The sequence below is a fragment of the Musca vetustissima genome, unplaced genomic scaffold (genome assembly GCF_032173495.1).
Source record: "Musca vetustissima isolate MV318-11 ecotype Yass unplaced genomic scaffold, APGP_CSIRO_Mvet_v1 utg27742, whole genome shotgun sequence".
Classification (NCBI taxonomy): Eukaryota; Metazoa; Arthropoda; class Insecta; order Diptera; family Muscidae; genus Musca; species Musca vetustissima.
The window spans coordinates 168,496-179,728 of record NW_026876032.1 but is presented as its reverse complement, the minus strand read 5'-3'; positions in this window follow the sequence as shown (position 1 = coordinate 179,728).

Genomic DNA, 11,233 nt, shown 5'->3' with positions numbered 1-11,233 from the left:
ATCGTAGTAACCCTACGATTCACATCTAAACACATTTAATTTAGTCCAATTTGATGTCAATGGTTATTCAAAAAATGCGAAGTCTGTTAGGAAACATCTCTTGAATATATCCAAAGTGGTAAAGGCTATCATATAGTCGGCTCCGTCCGACTTTACTACTTTCCTTACTGGTTTCTTATAAATAGGTAAATTTTGCTGGTAATGAACAGCATAACCATTATTGTCAATTACTGAAGCAAACGTGCGAGGCATTGAATCAATAAAATGCTTAATTTGATCCTTGGGTATACTATTTCCTGCAACCTGAATTTTTGAGAAGAGGTTGTGTCTGTTTGTTTGTTTGTGAAACTCTCTCGGTTTTGCTCCAAAGATTCTTCTATAGGGTAAAGATCTGATAATTGCATTGACCATTATATAACCCTAATTTTTTTACCCCCGCAGCCAAACTTCGACATATTTTGGTGTACGTTTGGAGGTTATTCCCAAGCTAAAACTACCATACAATCGGTAGATTTTCTTTACCGAAGGAAACTGTAGCGTTTTCAAGACATTTGTATAGACAATCCCATCCATTACTTTATAAATCTCGTAAATATATAGAACTCCATAAAAAGAAAAACAGCCCAATTGATCCTCATCCATGCTTACTACTACCCCTACAATAATTTGACATGAGCCTTTCATTTTTCGACGTTTTCACGGTAATTTTGTTCATCTCGAAGTCTTTAATATTTGACTTCAATTCATTCGAGATCATAATATTTCTCCACTGAGTGTAATTCCAATTAATTTGAGCTTTTGGGAAAGGCAATGTGGATTTCCGATTCTTTTCAGAAATAATAGAACTTTCTTGATATTTTCCGAGCATGTTAACCTGCTGCCATAGCTCGTCCACGCTCTGTTCTTGATATAATATGCAACGATAACCGTCTCACAAATTCCGTTGAACTCCTAAATGGGTATTTTTACCGCTAATAATTTATTAATCAATACGAACTGATGTTCCTTTGCAGGGTGTTTATGAGTTCATTAAGATGTTTTCTCGCAATGTTACGTCACCAGAGGAAACTAATCTCATTCTATCATATCTCATAAAAGAGAAAATACATTAGTTCATATCTATTAAGTTAATTAATCGTAACGGCATCCCTATTGGATATTCTTGGCACTCTTGGAACTCCCAGTGCATTGCTATTTACAGTTCCTCTATTGAAACACATTTACGTATGTATGTGCCTTTGATAGATACATGCTTGTATGTATTTGTAATCCCTGTAGATGTAGCTTTATATGCATTACATGCACTCGATATTGGCGTCTAATTTCCGGGATAGATACTACAGATGAGTGAATGTGAACATAAACATGCACGGCACGAAGTAAACTATAAATCTGATTTTGCACATTACTTCTTCTTTTGAGTTTTTTTTTTATTTTGTTATATCTAAGCTGAAGGAATTATAACTTATATATACACACACTAGTATATTGACTCGAACACATCTACACGAACTATATACACTAAAGGGAAACCTCTCTGCTATGCGAATAGCGACATAGCTGAATTAATTAATTCTGGTCACAACAACCAAAAGAACTGGCGAAAAATTAAAAATGGAATTTTTTAATTTGTTAGGAAAAAAAGAATTTATTACTAAAAGAAAATGAACGAGATGTTACAATATTAAAAATGAATATTGATAACGTTTTCATTAGTCTGTTTTATGAAATTAGTTAAAATGTATTAGCGACTGGTAGCCAACATACATACATTTGTATTGGTCGAAATGTCAAAACATGGACCTTTTTGAAACTATTCTGGGAAGAAGTATTTTATCCAACATGATTCCATAAGGCCAAATTACAGGCAATCAATTTTTCCAATCATTTTGGTTCTTAGCAGATGAGGAACATTTGCCTACATTTGTCAGTAAGAATCATATTTTGTGGTCCTGGGTCCACTTTCCAAACATTTGGAATTACGTGGTTCCGGCGAGAAAAAATTAAATTTTCTTTTAATAAAGGTACCCTTTTTCTGAAAACACGTTTCTCCTCTCTCCTTTTCTCCCGATAATTCTCCATCACATTACGTGTTGCTACTGTCTGCAGGCTTGCCCTATACGCTGCGTTTTTCACATCAGTAGCATTACGACACTCCTGATCGTACCATAGGTACCCAAGTGTTGCTTTTGCGGCAGTTGGTAGGCAGTGGGCAATTCTTTGCCATTGTGCTTATACTATTATCGGGATAAGAAGTCTTTCGTCAAGCAGATAGGTAAGTTGAACGGAGTAGGCCTCGGCTACTTGTTGTGTTTGCAGCTTTTCGACGTCGAGTTTCCGTGTTGTGTTAGATCGCACCTTTGCTGCAACATTAAGTCGAGTGCGAACCTTGGCTGCTTCAAGGTAGTGGTCCGAATCGATATTCGCTCCTCGGATCGATCGAATGTCTAATACACTGGATGAATGCCTTCCGTCTATCACAACATGATCAATTTGATTTCTCGTTGCTTGATCAGGAGAATTTCAGGTGACCTTGTGTATATAGAGATGTTTGAATCTGGTGCTGCTAACTACCATGTTTTTGCTGCCGGGAAGTCAATCAACCTCATGCTGTTGTCGGATGTTTCTTCATGAAGGCTGAATTTTCCGATGGTGGGGCCAAAGATATTTTCCTTCCGATTTTTGCATTAAAATCTCCTAGCAGAATTTTCATGTCATGGCCAGGACAGCGATCATATGATGTTCTAATCACTCTTAAATATGTCTTTGGTCATGCTCATCCTTGTTTTCGGTCGGAGCATGGGCGCAATTAAGACTGATGTAGAAGAACTTCGCTTTTATGCGGATTACAGCAATTCGCTCATCTACTGAAGTGAATCTGGAGACGAGGTCTTTTATTCTCCGTTTGACCATAAATCCGCAGCCAAATTCACGTCTCGTTTCATGGCAGCTATAATACAGGGCGTAATCGTCTGATTTACTTACGCCTGACCCTTTCTATCGCATTTCCTGTAAGGCAATACTTTGTACTTCTTGAGTAGATCCGCAAAAGCGAGAACTGTGCCTGTTCTGTACAACGTGTGCACATTCCAAGTGCATATCGTGGTCGAAATTCCTTAACTCGGTCGGGGCATTTATATGTGGACTATGTTATTGTTCAGGTTGTTCATGCTCAGAAATGCTACTTAAACCAAAAAAAGTACGAACATTTGCGGGTCACATATGTGGAGCCTATATTTAAACATGGACGAAAGTTCAATATCCATTGTCCCGGAATGCTAAATTTTAACCACTTTGTTAAGAAAATTCCACCAAACCTTCAAAATACTGACAATGGGACGCTACCTTTATATGGGGGCCATGTCAATACGTGAACCTATATTGATAAATTTTGTTCCTATATGTAAGTAAGCCTTCAAGAATCCTTTATACAAACTTACAGGCAAAAAATACAGAAAAAATACCGGTCGGTACCAAAACCCAAACTTCCTAAAATTCTTTTTTAATCAAAGTATTAAAAATATAAATTACTAGGGGGTTAACCCGAAATGTGAACCATTTAGCAGAGCACACATAGGGTAACATTACAAAACTGAATTTGATGTTTATGAGTGAGTTTTGTTGCTCCCTCCACGATTTAAGATATAAATTTTATATTTGCACATACATTTGTACTACTCATAAAATGGCCTAGAGTTGTCCTGCCCCTGTATTCTGTAAATTTTTAACAACATTCGATATTGTCTATTTTACAACAATTTCATTTGTTTGGTTTATTGTTTTTACAATAACGAAAGACATTTAAACAATATCGAATGTTGTTAAAAGTTACAGAATAGGCCTACTGGTGAAACTCGACACCTCCCCTGTTGGCCAATTCTGGCCAATTGCTATCTTCAAACGGTACAGTTGTTGGCAGTAGAGATCAGAATTTAGAGTTTGGCCATATGAAAGCAACTCATAATAAATAATCCCATTCCAGTCCCACCAAATGCATAGCAGAACCTTCCTGGTCGTTAGGCCTGGTTTGGTCACCGTTTGAGGTGCTTTACCGCTCTTTGACCACGATCGTTTTTGCATAGGGTTATCGTATGTGATCCATTTCTCATTTCCAGTCACCATCCGTTTATAAAAATAAGAGTATCTCATTCCGTTTGGTCAAGGCTTCGCAGATGGAAATTCGATCCATTCCATTTTTTTCTGTTAATTGGTGAGGCACCCAACCATTGAGCTTATTTTTGAATCCAGCTTTGTGTGAATGGTTTAATTTTTAGCTCCTGGACGATGTTAAGACATGCCTGTAAAATTCGATCGTTCCACCGGTCTAATGGATTTCTTTTTCCCAAACCTAATATTAGGGATACTTATTGGGAAGAAATTCTCCCTAATTAGAATTTTCCATATTGACTCAAGTATTCGGATATCCCCATCTAACGGCATCCCTTAATATCCCCCATGTAATAGTAATCCACCTTTTTCGATACTGTGGGGGATTTCGGCACGTTTGGTTGTATATTTGGTAGAATGAATCGTACTGAAATTGTCAATATTGGTTAAATCTTTGAGGTACCCAAAATATTCGGTACTTTAAGGAGTTCGGTATTTTAGGGAGTGCTTCAGCCGAAGTGCTGTAATGTTTTATTTTGGATGAAGAAAACCTGTTTACAAAAAATTATCAATATTGGTGCAAATTGGTCCGGGTAGCCCCATATAATGATATACTCTTATTGTTCGGTATTTTCTCATGTGGTATTAGTATATATCCATACCCATTGTAGTATCGTATATTATTCATATCATATATAATTCCGTGATATTGAAAGGGTAAAACACATTTGCGGAAACATTTCTATTCAGGACCAAGTTTTGTATAGCTCCTACATACGGGTCCCGCACCATTTTCGGTTTTGTAAAGAATTTGACGGAATGGATGGATCATGGATTTGGCTTAATGCAATAAAAAGGCGCCATACATATTTCCCGTTTAATTTTCAGTATGTTGAAGTTCTTACCCCCCGTTTTCCAATCTACTACACATACTGTGTAACATAGTCCTCATATAAATGTCCCTGCCGATTTAAGGAATCTACATATTAGGAAGTACAAAAGTTCGATCTTAACAACGATTTTTCATGGTATTAAATATATTGGTAGTTGACATATTGAGGTAACATCATGAGACTCTTTGTTATAACAAATGCTTTTTATAGTTGTTCTCTTTCAATATGAACTTAATTTTCTCTGTGATACACATATGCGATTAAAGACATTGACCAACGATTAGGCATATAACCACCATATAATGGTACATTTTAGGTACTTCAATAACAACATGTTCCTATTATTATTTTCAAGAAGAATAATCTAGGGCACGTGTCTTAGAATCAGAACTCTTTCTGAATCTTCAGATTTTCATCCTTGCATTTGTTCCAAAATGTACGTGAATTTTATGGAAAACGTGTACATACAATGATCGCGAATTCATCTCAATTATTGTTTTGCATTCTCAGAAAAAAAGTTTCGTTACAATGCCAATTGAATAAAATAAAATATTTTGAAAATTTTCAATATTTGACAAATGAATATTTTTTTTCATAGTATTGTTTTTCATAATATTTATACCCTACACAACTATGTTGTCAGGGTATTATAGCTTTGTGCAGCCCCAAATGTTTGTAACGCCGCGAAATATTGGTCCTAGACCCACCTTTAAGTATACCGATCGTCATATCTCGACTAGCTGAGTCGATCTAGACATGTGTGTCCGTCCGTCCGTCCGTCTGTCCATTATAATTTGTAAACACGATACAGGCCGCAGTTATGGACCAATCTTCACGAAATTTTGCATGTAGGAAGGGTTCTGGCCAATGAAGACCCCTATTGTTTTTGGAAAAGATCGGTTAATATTTAGGAGATGAAATGGACCAAAAACATTATTTTTGTCGGTTTTTCTGGTCGCTCCAGAGGCCGCAATTATGGCCCAAACACCGCGAATTTTTGCATGAAGAAGGGGATCGGGCCAGAGAATAAGCATGCACGTTTTGATAAAGATCGGTCAATATTTAGCGTGTCAAATGGACCCTGACTTTTGTGTGAAAAATGACTAAATTTGTATTCTATGGCATATATATTTACTCCTGGAGGATGTAGACCCCAGGAGTTGATAGCATATCCAAGAGGAGTGGTTGGCCTTTAAATTGATACCAAATATAGTGATGTATCTACTCAGATGTGGGAGTTACAGTCAAATATTTACAGGTGCTTACGTATTCAGATATTATTTAGTAACCCATTACCACATTAGAGGGTGAAATATCGCGCTGATGACTTTGGAATATATCATGAAGTTCCAGTTATGGTCAAGAACAACGCCTACAATTTTCAGTGATGATCAGATTAAAATTTTGGGATGAAATGGACCGAAAACATAATTTTTGTATGTTTTCGAGTAGAGTATAATCCGAAAATCACAACACAACCCACCGTGAAGGTAATCTGGACAAGTAATTATAAGGACTAGACTGAATATTCGAAAAAAAGTAAGGAAGAGGTGTTTTTGGCCTCTAATCGGACAAGAGGGGGCAAATATCTCGAAATATTACTCAGACTCGGAATAAACATCCTCAGAAAGTTAGAGTTCGTGGTAGTTGTGTAGGGTATCGTATGGTCGGCCCCGTCCGACTATACTGCTCCGCTCACTGGTTTTTTTCATAATATTTTTTCTTTTTTGCAAATTTTTCACGATTTTTAAATTTTTCTCACCTTTTAAACCTTCCCTGAAGCTCTACGAATATTTTAAGACTAAGATAAGAAAAATCCGTTCAGCCGTTCTCGAGTTTTAGCGAGACTAACGAACAGCAATTCATTTTTATATATATAGATAGATAGCCCTTAACCCTATAATACTCAAATACAGACAATTATGTTGAAAACTTTAAAATACCGAATATTAGGTGCTACCCCCTGTGGAGAAAATCCTGAGAAGTGGTCCAATATGAACCCAAAATACCAAATTACGGCCAATTAGGACAAAATTGTGCCCAAAAGCCTCAAAATACCGAATACTGGTGGTACCGTTATAAGTACCTTAAAAAGTGAACCAATTCAGATAATTGTTTGTAGGAAGATTTAGTTCCCAATGAAACCCCAATATAACAAATTACAACTGATTAGGTTGAAAACCCTTCACAAAAACAAAAAAATAAAGAAATTTTGGAAGTGTACCTTTGAGAGGGGTCTGATATATTCTCTTTTCAATGTCAAAAACAATAGGAGAATAAGGAATGCAAAATTTGCGAGTTCTTTTTATACCCTACACAACTATGTTGTCAGGGTATTATAGCTTTGTGCAGCCCCAAAAGTTTGTAACGCCGCGAAATATTGGTCCTAGACCCACCTTTAAGTATACCGATCGTCATATCTCGACTAGCTGAGTCGATCTAGACATGTGTGTCCGTCCGTCCGTCCGTCTGTCCATTATAATTTGTAAACACAATACAGGCCACAGTTATGAACCAATCTTCACGAAATTTTGCATGTAGGATGGGTTCTGGCCAATGAAGACCCCTATTGTTTTTGGGAAAGATCGGTTAATATTTAGGGGATGAAATGGACCAAATACTAAATTTTTGTCGGTTTTTCTGGTCGCTCCAGAGGGCGAAATAATGGCCCGAACATCGTGAAATTTTGCATGGAGAAGGGGATCGGGCCAAAGAATAAGCATGCCTGTTTTGATAAAGATAGGTCAATATTTAGCGGGTCAAATGGACCCTGACTTTTGTGTGAAAAATGACAAAATTTGTATTCTATAGCGTATATATTTACTCCTGAAGGACATAGACCCGAGAAGTTGATATTTTATCATAGAGGAGTGGTTGACCTTTAAATTAATACCAATTATGTTGTTGTATGTTCCCGGATGTGGGAGTTACACCTAAATATTTACAGGTATCTCCGTATTCGTATATTATTTAATAACCCATTATCACTCTAGAGAGCGGAACTATAGCGCTGATCGCTTTGAAATGTTCCATGAGGTTCCAGTTATGGTCAAGGACAACGCCTATAATTTTCGGTGAATATCAGATAATAATTTTGGAGTGTAGTGGACCGAAAACTTACTTTTTTGTGTTATTTTCGAGTCGATCTATAGACCACAAATGAAAGCCGAACATCACAATACAATCCACGGTGAAAGAAAATCTGGACAATAGCTGTACTGAATACTCGTAATATTCGGAAAATATGTATGTGTGAGGAAGAGGTGCTGTTTATCTATAATCGGGCAAGAGGGTGCAAATATCACTAAATATTGCCCAGGCTCGGAATAAAAATCCGCAGAAAATTTGAGTTCCGTGGTAGTTGTGTAGAGTATCGTATGGTCGGCCCCGTCCGACTATACTGCTCCGCTCACTGGTTTATTAATATTACGAGCTCTATCGTGATTTCATAAACAGACGGACGGACATGGGAAATTTGGTGTGTACTCTTATGGGGCCTAACCTTTATTGAAAATTATTGGATTCAAAATGTTCTACCTCTTTAGAAAAATACAAAATGACCGCCAAGTAGATTGAAACAATTTTTCAAAATACCGAATACATATTTGGGTAATAATTATATAGGATCTATAGCAAAACGTGGACCAATGTATCCCATTTGCAATACCAAACACCCAAGGTGTAAAAGACAAGTATGGGGAAATATTGTGATTTCAACAGAACGACGTACCTAGATTGAAATATAATTTTATTTTTATCAAGAATATATACTTTAAGGGATTTCCGATGAATATTTCGAAGTTGTGGTGGTGGATATAATAAATGGCATAAAGAATGATCTGGGACAAGGCTTTACATTCATTTCTATTTCGTATTTTTTTAATATACAAATATTCATGTTGGCAACAGTTTTCAGCCTCTTTTGCCGCGACACGTAACTGTATCTGAATATGAGTTTAGAAAATCTTTTAAAACACACAAATAAATAAACTGTCATATACACATGTAATATACATACATTGTCATATATACGTAATTTGTTATTTTTCATTTCGGTTTATGATTATCATTTTCATTGTATGTGTGGACGAATGCCAAAGACAAACGAACAAAAGCCAAACAAAAAACCAGTGAGCGGAGCAGTATAGTCGGACGGGGCCGACCATACGATACCCTACACAACTACCACGGAACTCAAATTTTCTGCGGATTTTTATTCCGAGCCTGGGCAATATTTAGTGATATTTGCACCCTCTTGCCCGATTAGAGATAAACAGCACCTCTTCTTCACACCTACATATTTTCCGAATATTACGAGTATTCAGTACAGCTATTGTCCAGATTTTCTTTCACCGTGGGTTGTATTGTGATGTTCGGCTTTCATTTGTGGTCTATAGATCGACTCGAAAATAACACAAAAAAGTAAGTTTTCGGTCCACTACACTCCAAAATTATTATCTGATATTCACCGAAAATTATAGGCGTTGTCCTTGACCATAACTGGAACCTCATGGAACATTTCAAAGCGATCAGCGCTATAGTTCCGCTCTCTAGAGTGATAATGGGTTATTAAATAATATACGAATACGGAGATACCTGTAAATATTTAGGTGTAACTCCCACATCCGGGAACATACAACAACATAATTGGTATTAATTTAAAGGTCAACCACTCCTCTATGATAAAATATCAACTTCTCGGGTCTATGTCCTTCAGTAAATATATACGCTATAGAATACAAATTTTGTCATTTTTCACACAAAAGTCAGGGTCCATTTGACCCGCTAAATATTGACCTATCTTTATCAAAACAGGCATGCTTATTCTTTGGCCCGATCCCCTTCTCCATGCAAAATTTCACGATGTTCGGGCCATTATTGCGGCCTCTGGAGCGACCAGAAAAACCGACAAAAATTTAGTATTTGGTCCATTTCATCCCCTAAATATTAACCGATCTTTCCCAAAAACAATAGGGGTCTTCATTGGCCAGAACCCATCCTACATGCAAAATTTCGTGAAGATTGGTTCATAACTGTGGCCTGTATCGTGTTTACAAATTATAATGGACAGACGGACGGACGGACGGACACACATGTCTAGATCGACTCAGCTAGTCGAGATATGACGATCGGTATACTTAAAGGTGGGTCTAGGACCAATATTTCGCGGCGTTACAAACTTTTGGGGCTGCACAAAGCTATAATACCCTGACAACATAGTTGTGTAGGGTATAATAAAATAAGAATGTATATAACATATATACATACATAAATTATCTTAAAATATTACAATATCTTCTCTTGCCGACTTACGTATTCGCATCTTTGTAAATTTTATGTATGTGTGTATGTATTTCATTTTCAAAAAGATGTGCCAGAACGACAAATGCAGAGATACGGCATTTGATGTGAATTGCTAATGGAAACTGTGTATGTGTGTGTATATACGTATGCCTCGCTAAAGCCTGTCATAAAGGAGTACATTGCATAATGGGCTTTTCTACAACCAAATGTTAATGGGATCCATGGCAATGTGAATATGGCTAAACACAATATGCTCTTATTGTGTTAAATACTTGAGACCTAAGGTTAAATAAGAACATAATGAGTTTCACATAAGATATATATTAGGGGTTTGTTTACACATGTTTATATAAATATTTGCGAGAATATATATGTACATTGTATCTATACGTTGGTGCATTTGTCTGTAACATGTAAAAGGAAACAAAATAGATACCATGGTTCCCAAAAATAACGTACGGTTTATAATGTATAATTCTGTTCAATTTTGTTCCATGGCCGAAGTCTATAGGAATTAATGAAAACCGGTCAGATGTAAACTCTTATATATGCATGTATGTATATTTTCGCATGATTTCATGTTAAATAAGTGATTATGTAATAATTGTATTAATAACGTCAAATTAATTTGAAATGTTGCAGGGGCCATCATTTATATTGGTTTGGATTTAGAAATATGTTTAATATATAAATTACCTCTGTTTCCATGTAAATGATGTATTTAAAAAACTATGTCTCCCTCCCTGTGTACTTTTGACAAAATATAATAGACATTTGTCATTTATGGTATATATGGACAACATTGTCAATTTTTATTTCTTAGAAATTCTTAGAAAAATATGCATCATCATTGTTAAAATTGGGGCATATAGCTATGACAAAAATATGTCTCATCGAGATATTGATTTCAGACACAAAGTTCCTTTGGA